The sequence below is a fragment of the Electrona antarctica genome (genome assembly GCF_951216825.1).
Source record: "Electrona antarctica genome assembly, chromosome: 15".
NCBI classification, from domain to species: Eukaryota; Metazoa; Chordata; class Actinopteri; order Myctophiformes; family Myctophidae; genus Electrona; species Electrona antarctica.
The window spans coordinates 43,972,556-43,987,144 of NC_136796.1; positions in this window are offsets into that span (position 1 = coordinate 43,972,556).

Below are 14,589 nucleotides of genomic sequence, written 5' to 3' on the forward strand. Positions count from 1 at the left end.
AGTTGAACCCGTGGCACACTGCCAGACTGGATTACCATTTTTAGTTATTCTTCTGGTACTAGCCTTCTGATTTGAATGTTATATTTATATTTATTTTGGCATATCACAAGCTGACCCAATATTGGGACATGCAGAAGACACCCAGATTAAGATGCAATGTAGGCTACTGTACGCTGTCATATAAATCATAGAAGTCATTTTTAATAACTTTTTAATAGCCATGATTCTTGTCAGCAAACCCATGACTGATCGTCTGAATCATTCCTGCTCTCTGAGTGACATACCAGGCATGTTGATTTGAGATATCTATCTAATACTAACTGCATGGACCCCTGGTCTGTATGCACTTTGATTTATGTTAAACTGATAGACCTTTTATTTGTGTTATTTATTTCTCTGACAGGAATCCTGTCATTCCATAAATAGCCTATAACTCTCTGGTATAAAGGACTCTCTGACAGGAATCATTTCCATAGATAGTGGACCAACCAACCCATAATGAAGAGGTTATCACTTGAAGAGTTGCCTTTTCTTTCCTTAGTTTTACATGTCATGGAAAAAAGTTCATCTCACATCAAAGTATATTAACAGTGGGAGCTATGGGAGCCAACCCAGGGCAAAGCCAGGAGGGGAAAGAAGCGTACCACCTATGTAGACGTGCTGCGGCGCGACAGCTTGGCTGACAACACCGCAGAGCTCAAGAACCTGATGTTGGATAGGAATTTGTGGAGGGCAGCGATCCAGGAATCCCGAGTTGGTGTTGGCTAGACCTCACTCTCGCAGTACTATATTAACAGTAAAAGACACAAAGAACATAAAGAGAGAGACATTTATTGACGTTCAGTTCAAATTATGGACAGATACTGCAGGTCAGCATTAAATTGGCATTTCTTTCCCCTTAAATGTATAAAATAAAGAATAAATGTATGCTTTGGAAAATGGACATAAATAATGTCATCAATATCCATGACTTTACGGTACATAATTATCAGACCTAACCCTTCAACGTCTTGTTTATGACTGTCTAGGGCTATCACATGTTTTATAGCATTTAAAAAAATATCAGGCCTTACAAAAATATATTATATTTATTTTGCCGCACATTTGTAAAAGAAAAAATATATGCTATTGGGCCTTCAATGTTATTCCAAAAATATATTATTATTTTGCCGCACATTTGTAATCAAATATTAAAAATAAAACTGTGCCAAGTGTTCTCAGGGGCTCAACGTTCAAATTACCTTTCCTGTCCCTTACTTTGGTTTAGTTTAGTTCAGTATTTGCACACAATCACACAGTTGAAAAAAGATTTCACAAAGTAGAAAAGCTTTCTCTACATCTACAACGGCGCAGTGTAACTCCATCTGCTCAGTTAACCTATTTAACCCTGGAACTATATGATCAGAGACCATATATGTGTAAAGTTGGTTAATCAAATGAAAACAGGGTTTAAGACCTATATCAGTAGTTCTTTTGATTGATTGATTGATTGAAATATTTATTAAGAGTTTTGCAGAATTACAGTGCATTTCAAGCACAACTCAATACAAAGACTGTTAACTGTGAGTGGACAACCCAATAAAGCATTACACTTGTTTACAAGAGGGTCCACCTTGTTCAATTCATCAAAACATTTAGAGACGTACAAATAGACACTTCTATATAGCCAACGAACAGAACAGGAATTCATCATAAAGGAGGTAAAAAGGGAAAATAAACATATACAGTGAGGGGAAATAGGGGTGGGTGGGGTGGGGGGATTCAGATTTTACGGGGGCCAGTTTCGAATTGCAGCCGTCCGTAGGTGCCCTTTGAGAGCCGTTTTGAAGGAGTCAAGGGATTCGAATGTCTTAATGACTGTTGGTAGGGCGTTCCACATTTTGGTGGCAAAGGACCCCCAAAATGATATGAATTTGACCATGGACCCCTCCATCTTCTTAAAGATGGAGTGGGGTTATTTTTGTAGGATGCTATAACCAGGTGTGGTTATAATATTCAAATATGTCTTCCCTCGGGTTCCCTGTGTATTTTCCAGCTGTTTTGCATGAGGACCCAGCAGCAGGGATGAAGTGACGCTTCGGGGGACACACGCGGTTGATGTACATGTTGAAGTTGACTGGGCGGGACAGTTTGGCCAGTCTCATGCCGCGCTCAGGCAAGTTGCCACTCCAGTTGGGGTGAACGAAGACCTACAGAGAAATGACAGGCACATGTTTAGATGCCACATAAGCTTTGTTTCCAAACATTAAAAATCACACCCGTGTGAAGCGAGGGGCGCTAATATTGAAGTCTAACTCATGTTGATTAGGTGATGTAATGGTGATGTAAACAGTAAAACAAACGGTGACAAAACAAACATTAAATTCTCTTTATTGTTAATGGCATTTAATGTTTGTGTTAGGGACAAGATGACGTACATTTTCCCTTCATTGTCAATGGCGTTTTTAAAACAAACATTGAACTAAAAACAAGCATTAAACCTATAGGAGGGGCTAGTGCCCCTCAAAAATAAAATAAAAAGCTTAGATTCTAGATCTATTTTCAATGGATTTCAACAACAAGAGTTCAGTGCCTTGCTCAAAGGCACTTGGTTTAAGCACCTCCCTGACAACTTTCAGTTCAGTAACACTGTAAGGTGTTATGTGTATAATTTCCTCTCATTTCTAAGTGATAGTTATGTATGTAATATGTTCTGACACATGTTCATATACTTCATACCGCTTCTACCGTGAACTCCTGCCGGGTGACCTCATAGGTGTCCGAAAGATCAACGGCCCCTAGGACCACAACGTCACCAGGACTGGAAAACAGAAACAAATAATTATTTCACTTTAATTTCATTATCAATAAGTAGGCTAACTATTTAATATTTGTCCATACATTGTCTGTTCATTTTACATATTTAATAATAACTTTAGCCCTACACACACACTTCGCTGTATAATGATCTATAAGGTCAAAGTGCGTTGCTGTGGCACGTTATATGTTTATGAACTTGTAGATCAGCTATTTTCGCTATTAGTTTGAATGTTTTTGTCCAAGTTTTGACTTCTTGGCACCTATAATGACCGGATTAGTGAGGCCAGGTTGAAAGAGATGAAGTGTCAGACCGAATGAGCGATAATAAACTGTTTAATAATAGAGCATGGTTAATGTACCTGACGGTATAAGCGCTGTCAGTCACAACAAAGTACTTGTTAATCAGGGCAGCATTCCCATTGAAGTATCCGTCATCCTGAAAGATAAATGATAAAACAAATCAAGCAGAAGAGCAGCTTGGTTGCATGGTTTCCTCTGCTGTCTGCGTGCGTGCGTGCGTAATATGTGCATGCATGCGTGCGTGCGTAATATGTGCATGCATGCGTGCGTGCGTAATATGTGCATGCATGCGTGCGTGCGTGTGACACTTCAAAGTGTCCTTGAGCAAGACACTATATAGGATTCAGTATTTTGCTCAAGGACACTTCGACACGCAGCCAGGAGGAGCCCGGGGATCGAATCGGGAACCTTCTGACTCCAGGACGGCCGCTGTTCCTCCTCAGCCACTGGCTGTCCTGTTGTATAAGGTATGTAATACATACCTTATACAACAGGACAGCCAGTGTTCAGGTAGCCATACATACTATGTATGGCTACCTGAACACTGGCTGTCCTGTTGTATGAATACTGGACAACTCACCCCGGTGAGTTGTCTTCACTTTCTGACATGTCGGGGTGAGTTGTCTGTACTTTCCGCTGGGGCGAGTTGGGCGAGAAAGTACGGACAGCTCACCCCGAAAGTCTGGACAACTCACCCCGGTGAGTTGTCTTCACTTTCTGACATTGCGGGGTGATCTCTAAATGTTATGATGAATTGAACAAGGTGGACCCTCTTGTAAACAAGTCTAGTGCTTTATTGGTCGTCCACTCACAGTTAACAGTTTTTGTATTGAGTTGTGCTTGAAATGTACTGTAGTTCTGCAAACTGTTAATAAATACTTCAATCAATAAGTAGCCTACTATAAACAAATCTCTGCTGACTGAAATGCTAAACATCCATTACTGTGGAAAACACACAGGCACCTACCCAAATCACAATAAGTAGTATGACATAATGTCTGAAATAGATATTCCTTATATTACCATAATAAATAAAGCATGTTGTTTATGAGGACGTCAACGCCCCAATAAACAAAACGTAAACAGCCGAGTTAGCTTGCAAGCTAAAGGTTAGCTTGGAAGCTAATAGCAACGTTTAAAAATTTGTCGCCATGACAACACAAATACACAAGCCTAGTGTTGATATCTCGCGTGATCCACCTGCACAGCTGTTTGTTGATACGGCTGAAGTCAGAGCGTTCTGTGTACAAACCGTTGCTAGGCATCAGCCAATGGTCAACGGGCAACCAACAGAATAAAGCCTGGCTGTACGCGGCTGTTAAACATCACTTCTTTTGAAGAGACACTGAGACAGTACAGCTCAGAACCTTAGCAGGAGAAGACCTATCCATTATGATGGCGGTGACACAAAGTTATTACTCCGGTAGTTTCATCAACGCTGTGGTTAACCACCCAGACCTGGCGGAGACGGAGGAGTGCAGGGAGGAGATGTGGAGGATCAAGGAGGATGAGTGGCAGGCCATTGTGGAGGAGTTTGAGGAGAGGATGGAGGAATGGGAGTCTCGTGTGGAGGACTACTTTTCTCTCCGTAAGGTGGAGGAGAAGGAGACCCTGCTGTCAGAGCAGTTGAGAATCAATGAGGATGAATGGCAGGCCCTTCTGGAGGAGAAGGAGGAGATCATGGAGGAACGGTTGTCTGCTGTGGCAAACTACTTCTCCCTCATGTCACTGTGAGAGCTCGAGACCCTGTACCCCCACCCCCCCACCCCCGGCCCTTTTAAGGGCCACTTCCTCTCCTATTGCTGTGACCTTGCCGTGGTGGAGAGGCTTTAGTGATTCAGTGACCCTGGAACCTGTCGTGGTGGTGGTTGACAGGTTTAACCACACCGGACTGGTCACAGGAGAGAGTCCAAACTAACAACAGCAAATAATAATAATAATAATAATAATAATAATAATAATAATAATAATAATAATAATAATAATAATAATAATAAACTAAAAGTCATGCATTCAAAACTTCTTAAAAGTTACAAAGGCATGTGGAGTTTTGCTCTTTGACCACCGTTTAGAATAGATGAGCCTGCTGACCTAGATCAGCACGTCTTACTGGTATCATGTCTATTCTGTGTGCTCTATGTGTGTATTCTATGTTGTCCAGCATCAACATGCTTGATTGATTAATAAACTTTTTAACGATCCTCAGAACTCTGCATTATTTTACTTTCTCTGCCATAGATTCACTTCAAACAGTCCCCCTTTTTCTTTTCTTTTTTACAATTTTAAATATATTTAATGTAGTCTACCCAATGAAATGCCCTTTCTAGTGAAATTCTCCACTTGTAATTATGTAATGTTCCAAACATAATTTTCCAATGTTGTCCACAAAAACATGAGCTTGGCAAAGTGAAGAAAATCATGGTTCTCACGGAGTTAAACCATTTACTTCACAAAAGGTCCAACAAGGACATGACAAAGACAACTAGTAAAAGTGCACTGCTCTCGGAGCACAGGTCTCCCACATCAGGTAGGTTATATTGTGGCCTCCTGGTGGCGCTATAATAGGCCAATGTGAAAAGCCTAAATGTCTGACTGTACCTCGTGCTGTTTACATTTTTATCGAACAAAGTAGGCTATTCAATCAATCAATTAATGGAAATGCATTAGTCAACACCAACCCAATAAACCCAAACGCCCAATGGTAGACTCACTGGCTCTAGGTATACAGTAGTCATGGATTTGTATTAATTTCAATCAGGATCAATACTGACTACCAACTACGTTGTGCGACGATAAAACCCTTGAACGTTGAAACAGTCTCCTTTCTTAGCTGCACCCACCTTATACTGTACAAGAAGAATCTATTCAATTACACTCATTCAAGTTCATTGACAATCAAAGAATGCACTGAATAAAATCATCTCAAGGAATCAGAGAGAGCGGTTTGTGCTAAAGAGACAATTCAATTCACTCATTCCGCAGCAAACAAATCATTTGATTATTAAATTTACTTAAAAGCCTTAAGTTAAAAACAAGGTGTAAACAAAGGTGTAAATAAACTAAGCTTTAAAATGCAATCTCTGTTCTGAGATGAGAGATTCAGCACCATGGACAGTGTCATGGACAGAGCAGAATTCACTGTGAGGATTTCACAGAGAAGTTGAGAACTTTCTTATTTTCAGTTCATCATTACAGCAAGGTCTGTTCCAGTTGAAAAGCTCATTCCAGTTGAACTTATTTAAACATACTATGCAACAATATGAATAAGTCAGACCACAGAGTCTACTGATGACTTAAAAACACATCAGCCTGGATCAAATAGCACACGGCAACACAAGTCTTACAGGTTTTCAGGTAGTCCTCTCATGGTCTCTCTACATTTTCAGAGCATTCCTTGCCAGAGGTGTGTGCATAGTTTAGAGATCAAAGTCAAAGTCGTACGCTTTGTCACACACGTTACCGCAGTGAAATTTGTTCTCCGCATTTGTCCCATCTCTTGGAGTGGTGAGCCGCAGCCAAGGAGCGGTGAGCTGCACCCGTGCCGTGCGGGCGAATCATTTGATTTGTTGATTTAACCCCTCAATCCAACCCTTGGATGCTGAATGCCAAGCAGGGAGGCCTTGGGTGAAGGTCCCATTTTTACAGTCTTTGGTATGACCCGGCCGGGGATCAAACACCGACCTCCCAGTTTCAGTACGGACACTCTTAACCACAAGGCCACTATCTGGTCAAAGACAGAGATGGATTCATACCACATGCCTTTAATGCAACATTGACATCCTTTAATCCTACATGTGACATCAGACGTGTGACAAATTAAATGGAAAGAAAACAACATAAAATGTCTTAATAAGGTGTTTTCAACTTTTTCAGAGCATGCATGCTCTACAATAGTATTTATGAAATAATACAAAAGTATATAGCTTAGCTTTTTGCTATAAACATGATAGTAATGACGGATGTATTCATTGTTATAATGTTGTGTGTAGTCTAGTCATCTTGGTTGTGTTAACGTTTTCTGTTCTGTTTAGTCTGCCATCTATTGTCAGATTGAGGTAATGGTTTCTACTTTACCACATAATGACATTCCTCATGGAATCTCAAATCTACTTTGTGACCTAATATACTGTTTTCCAAAAGATTATTTTTTCCCAGTAACGACACAAAAAAACCCAACAGATTGTCCTAATCTTGCTCTCCTCTTTGTCTCACAGTTGTGTCCTCTGAACACGTGTTCTGTGGTGTTCCAGTCAGGAGGTGTGGGAGTCGTTCTCTCAGTCAAGGACGTGGTGGAGTTTGTCAAGAGCTCAAATCAGAAACCCTCCAGGTGTGTAACGGTTGCTACACACTTATGTGAGGGTAGCCTCGGAGACCGTAGGGGTCTCAGAGGCTAACAGGACTTCTCCTTGTTCCATCACTCAAAGACCTGTGCAACAACGCTGTGTTGATGTGGGGTCCTAACTGCTCCAGCTAAACAACGGTCACAGCAATTCTTTGCTGCCAGATGCGAGGCCGTCTTCATTTTTCTGTCAGTTTGATATTAAATCCCTCTAGCATCTCACATTTTTTTTAAAAATGCTATTTTGTTCATGTGTGGTACTGTAGCCTAGGGGGGATATGTCTAGTGTTATTTTTAAAATTATTTAAAAACACATCTTGCAGGAAAAGACAATGAGAGAGCTTTACAGAAAGCCAACTATTAGGGCAATAACTAACCAATGATACATCAAGGCATGGCAAGCACTTGTGACTACCTGGACATGGCTGTTGTTTGTCCAACAGTTGATTATATATAAAAAATCACACCCGTGTGAACTGAGTGGTGCAAGGTCTTATATAGCCTGATCAGCTGTGGTCTGACGTAATGTCAGTGACCATAGTAACCATGCTCATTTTTTTGGGTCCCACGTACAGGTACACACACGTACAGGTACACACATACATAGACACAAACATAGATACAGACAAAGCTGGTTGTTGGAGTGGTTTGCACCACTCAAAAATAGCACTGACATTTAAATGACTTTATATGACCGTTATCTAATGCACACCATAGGGCAAGAATGTTTAACAGCTAGTTAGATTATTTGATGCCACGCCCAGTCGCCCACAACACCAGAGGGAGTTCAACAAACCATGTGCAACCCAGATTCGGCACAAACAAGGGACCAAATTAATTTTGCTCCTATGCCACAAAAATGTGGAACGCCCTACCAACAGTCAGTAAGACATGTGAATCCCTTGACTCCTTCAAAACCGCTCACAAAGGGCACCTACAGACGGCTGCAATTCGAAACTGGCCCCCGTAAAATCTGAATCCCCCACCCACGCCTTTCCCCCCTCACTGTATATATTTTCTTTTCCCTTTTCCTTTATGATGATTTCCTGTTTTTGGCTATATAGAAGTGTATATTTGGGGGCACAGTTGGTAGTGCTGTTGCCTCACAGCTAGAAGGTCCTGGGTTCGATTCCCGCTCGGGGCGCTGTGGGTGCTGGCGGCGTGCTTCCTCCTCCGCATCATCAGTGCCCATACCCGAGGCAGGGTTGGCGAAAGGGCCTTTCTGTGTGGAGTTTGCATGTTCTCCCCGTGTCCCCTAGGGTAGGTACCCTCACAAAAAACATGCAGTAATCCTGGTCTCTGCCTCCCCCTGGCCAGCCGGGGCGCCTGATGGAGGGGAACTGGTTGGAATAACGTGTTGCTACGTCCAACCAGGGAAACTCCCCCTGTCAGGTGTAAAGGAGCAACTTGGACACTCAGGCACGGAGGAAGCATGAGTTCAAGTCCGTTGCTCTCCCCATGTCCCCCATATATGGGGACTAGGTTGGCGGAGGGTGTAGGGCGGAGGGTGTAGGGTAGAGCCCAGGATCACATTAGATAATTGACACAGGGGTGAAAAATGGGTTACAAAATCGTGGGATAAAAAAAAAGTGTATATTTGTACGTCTCTATAAACAAATCTCTGCTGACTGAAATGCTAAACATCCATTACTGTGGAAAACACACAGGCACCTACCCAAATCACAATAAGTAGTATGACATAATGTCTGAAATATATATTCCTTATATTACCATAATAAATAAAGCATGTTGTTTATGAGGACGTCAACGCCCCAATAAACAAAACGTAAACAGCCGAGTTAGCTTGCAAGCTAAAGGTTAGCTTGGAAGCTAATAGCAACGTTTAAATAAAAGACAAAGAGAAATATTGACACACGTGACTGTGATTATTTACCTGGCTGGCACAACGTGACCTCTGACCTGTCCTTTGGTCGTGTGGAATTGTCGCCATGACAACACAAATACACAAGCCTAGTGTTGATATCTTGCGTGATCCACCTGCAGGCAGCTGTTTGTTGATACGGGTGACGTCAGAGCGTTCTGTGTACAAACCGTTGCTAGGCATCAGCCAATGGGCAACGGGCAACCAACAGAATAAAGCCTGGCTGTACACGGCTGTTAGACATCACTTCTTTTGGAGAGACACTGAGACAGTACAGCTCAGAACCTTAGCAGAAGAAGACCTATCCATTGTGATGGCGGTGACACAAAGTTATTACTCCGGTAGTTTCATCAACGCTGTGGTCAACCACCCAGACCTGGCGGAGACGGAGGAGTGCAGGGAGGAGAGGTGGAGGATCAAGGAGGATGAGTGGCAGGCCATTGTGGAGGAGTTTGAGGAGAGGATGGAGGAATGGGAGTCTCGTGTGGAGGACTACTTTTCTCTCCGTAAGGTGGAGGAGAAGGAGATCCTGCTGTCAGAGCAGTTGAGGATCAATGAGGATGAATGGCAGGCCCTTCTGGAGGAGAAGGAGGAGATCATGGAGGAACGGTTGTCTGCTGTGGCAAACTACTTCTCCCTCATGTCACTGTGAGAGCTCGAGACCCTGTACCCCCACCCCCCCACCCCCGGCCCTTTTAAGGGCCACTTCCTCTCCTATTGCTGTGACCTTGCCGTGGTGGAGAGGCTTTAGTGATTCAGTGACCCTGGAACCTGTCGTGGTGGCGGTTGACAGGTTTAACCACACCGGACTGGTCACAGGAGAGAGTCCAAACTAACAACAGCAAATAATAATAATAATATACAAATACAAAGGCATGTGGAGTTTTGCTCTTTGACCACCGTTTAGAATAGATGAGCCTGCTGACCTAGATCAGCACGTCTTACTGGTATCATGTCTATTCTATGTGTGCTCTATGTGTGTATTCTATGTTGTCCAGCATCAACATGCTTGATTGATTAATACACTTTTTAACGATCCTCAGAACTCTGCATTATTTTACCTGCTCTGCCATAGATTCACTTAAAACGGTCCCTTTTTTTTTTTTTTAAACACAATTTTAAATATGCAGTCTACCCATTGAAATGCCCTTTCTAGTGAAATTCTCCACTTGTAAGTAATGTTCCAAACATAATTTTCCAATTAAGTCCACAAAAACATTCAGCTTGGCAAAGCGAAGAAAATCATGGTCCAACAAGGACATGACAAAGACAACTAGTAAAAGTGCACTGCTCTCGGAGCACAGGTCTCCCACATCAGGTAGGTTATATTGTGGCCTCCTGGTGGCGCTATAATAGGCCAATGTGAAAAGCCTAAATGTCTGACTGTACCTCGTGCTGTTTACATTTTTATCGAACAAAGTAGGCTATTCAATCAATCAATTAATGGAAATGCATTAGTCAACACCAACCCAATAAACCCAAACGCCCAATGGTAGACTCACTGGCTCTAGGTATACAGTAGTCATGGATTTGTATTAATTTCAATCAGGATCAATACTGACTACCAACTACGTTGTGCGACGATAAAACCCTTGAACGTTGAAACAGTCTCCTTTCTTAGCTGCACCCACCTTATACTGTACAAGAAGAATCTATTCAATTACACTCATTCAAGTTTATTGACAATCAAAGAATGCACTGAATAAAATCATCTCAAGGAATCAGAGAGAGCGGTTTGTGCTAAAGAGACAATTCAATTCACTCATTCCGCAGCAAACAAATCATTTGATTATTAAATTTACTTAAAAGCCTTAAGTTAAAAACACGGTGTAAACAAAGGTGTAAATAAACTAAGCTTTAAAATGCAATCTCTGTTCTGAGATGAGAGATTCAGCACCATGGACAGTGTCATGGACAGAGCAGAATTCACTGTGAGGATTTCACAGAGAAGTTGAGAACTTTCTTATTTTGAGTTCATCATTACAGCAAGGTCTGTTCCAGTTGAAAAGCTCATTCCAGTTGAACTTATTTAAACATACTATGCAACAATATGAATAAGTCAGACCACAGAGTCTACTGATGACTTAAAAACACATCAGCCTGGATCAAATAGCACACGGCAACACAAGTCTTACAGGTTTTCAGGTAGTCCTCTCATGGTCTCTCTACATTTTCAGAGCATTCCTTGCCAGAGGTGTGTGCATAGTTTAGAGATCAAAGTCAAAGTCGTACGCTTTGTCACACACGTTACCGCAGTGAAATTTGTTCTCCGCATTTGTCCCATCTCTTGGAGTGGTGAGCCGCAGCCAAGGAGCGGTGAGCTGCACCCGTGCCGTGCGGGCGAATCATTTGATTTGTTGATTTAACCCCTCAATCCAACCCTTGGATGCTGAATGCCAAGCAGGGAGGCCTTGGGTGAAGGTCCCATTTTTACAGTCTTTGGTATGACCCGGCCGGGGATCAAACACCGACCTCCCAGTTTCAGTACGGACACTCTTAACCACAAGGCCACTATCTGGTCAAAGACAGAGATGGATTCATACCACATGCCTTTAATGCAACATTGACATCATTTAATCCTACATGTGACATCAGACGTGTGACAAATTAAATGGAAAGAAAACAACATAAAATGTCTTAATAAGGTGTTTTCAACTTTTTCAGAGCATGCATGCTCTACAATAGTATTTATGAAATAATACAAAAGTATATAGCTTAGCTTTTTGCTATAAACATGATAGTAATGACGGATGTATTCATTGTTATAATGTTGTGTGTAGTCTAGTCATCTTGGTTGTGTTAACGTTTTCTGTTCTGTTTAGTCTGCCATCTATTGTCAGATTGAGGTAATGGTTTCTACTTTACCACATAATGACATTCCTCATGGAATCTCAAATCTACTTTGTGACCTAATATACTGTTTTCCAAAAGATTATTTTTTCCCAGTAACGACACAAAAAAAAACAACAGATTGTCCTAATCTTGCTCTCCTCTTTGTCTCACAGTTGTGTCCTCTGAACACGTGTTCTGTGGTGTTCCAGTCAGGAGGTGTGGGAGTCGTTCTCTCAGTCAAGGACGTGGTGGAGTTTGTCAAGAGCTCAAATCAGAAACCCTCCAGGTGTGTAACGGTTGCTACACACTTATGTGAGGGTAGCCTCGGAGACCGTAGGGGTCTCAGAGGCTAACAGGACTTCTCCTTGTTCCATCACTCAAAGACCTGTGCAACGACGCTGTGTTGATGTGGGGTCCTAACTGCTCCAGCTAAACAACGGTCACAGCAATTCTTTGCTGCCAGATGCGAGGCCGTCTTCATCTTTCTGTCAGTTTGATATTAAATCCCTCTAGCATCTCACATTTTTTTTTTAAATGCTATTTTGTTCATGTGTGGTACTGTAGCCTAGGGGGGATATGTCTAGTGTTATTTTTAAAATTATTTAAAAACACATCTTGCAGGAAAAGACAATGAGAGAGCTTTACAGAAAGCCAACTATTAGGGCAATAACTAACCAATGATACATCAAGGCATGGCAAGCACTTGTGACTACCTGGACATGGCTGTTGTTTGTCCAACAGTTGATTATATATAAAAAATCACACCCGTGTGAACTGAGTGGTGCAAGGTCTTATATAGCCTGATCAGCTGTGGTCTGACGTAATGTCATGTCAGTGACCATAGTAACCATGCTCATTTTTTTGGGTCCCACGTACAGGTACACACACGTACAGGTACACACATACATAGACACAAACATAGATACAGACAAAGCTGGTTGTTGGAGTGGTTTGCACCACTCAAAAATAGCACTGACATTTAAATGACTTTATATGACCGTTATCTAATGCACACCATAGGGCAAGAATGTTTAACAGCTAGTTAGATTATTTGATGCCACGCCCAGTCGCCCACAACACCAGAGGGAGTTCAACAAACCATGTGCAACCCAGATTCGGCACAAACAAGGGACCAAATTAATTTTGCTCCTATGCCACAAAAATGTGGAACGCCCTACCAACAGTCATTAAGACATGTGAATCCCTTGACTCCTTCAAAACCGCTCACAAAGGGCACCTACAGACGGCTGCAATTCGAAACTGGCCCCCGTAAAATCTGAATCCCCCACCCACGCCTTTCCCCCCTCACTGTATATATTTTCTTTTCCCTTTTCCTTTATGATGATTTCCTGTTTTTGGCTATATAGAAGTGTATATTTGGGGGCACAGTTGGTAGTGCTGTTGCCTCACAGCTAGAAGGTCCTGGGTTCGATTCCCGCTCGGGGCGCTGTGGGTGCTGGCGGCGTGCTTCCTCCTCCGCATCATCAGTGCCCATACCCGAGGCAGGGTTGGCGAAAGGGCCTTTCTGTGTGGAGTTTGCATGTTCTCCCCGTGTCCCCTAGGGTAGGTACCCTCACAAAAAACATGCAGTAATCCTGGTCTCTGCCTCCCCCTGGCCAGCCGGGGCGCCTGATGGAGGGGAACTGGTTGGAATAACGTGTTGCTACGTCCAACCAGGGAAACTCCCCCTGTCAGGTGTAAAGGAGCAACTTGGACACTCAGGCATGGAGGAAGCATGAGTTCAAGTCCGTTGCTCTCCCCATGTCCCCCATATATGGGGACTAGGTTGGCGGAGGGTGTAGGGCGGAGGGTGTAGGGTAGAGCCCAGGATCACATTAGATAATTGACACAGGGGTGAAAAATGGGTTACAAAATCGTGGGATAAAAAAAAAGTGTATATTTGTACGTCTCTATAAACAAATCTCTGCTGACTGAAATGCTAAACATCCATTACTGTGGAAAACACACAGGCACCTACCCAAATCACAATAAGTAGTATGACATAATGTCTGAAATATATATTCCTTATATTACCATAATAAATAAAGCATGTTGTTTATGAGGACGTCAACGCCCCAATAAACAAAACGTAAACAGCCGAGTTAGCTTGCAAGCTAAAGGTTAGCTTGGAAGCTAATAGCAACGTTTAAATAAAAGACAAAGAGAAATATTGACACACGTGACTGTGATTATTTACCTGGCTGGCACAACGTGACCTCTGACCTGTCCTTTGGTCGTGTGGAATTGTCGCCATGACAACACAAATACACAAGCCTAGTGTTGATATCTTGCGTGATCCACCTGCAGGCAGCTGTTTGTTGATACGGGTGACGTCAGAGCGTTCTGTGTACAAACCGTTGCTAGGCATCAGCCAATGGGCAACGGGCAACCAACAGAATAAAGCCTGGCTGTACACGGCTGTTAGACATCACTTCTT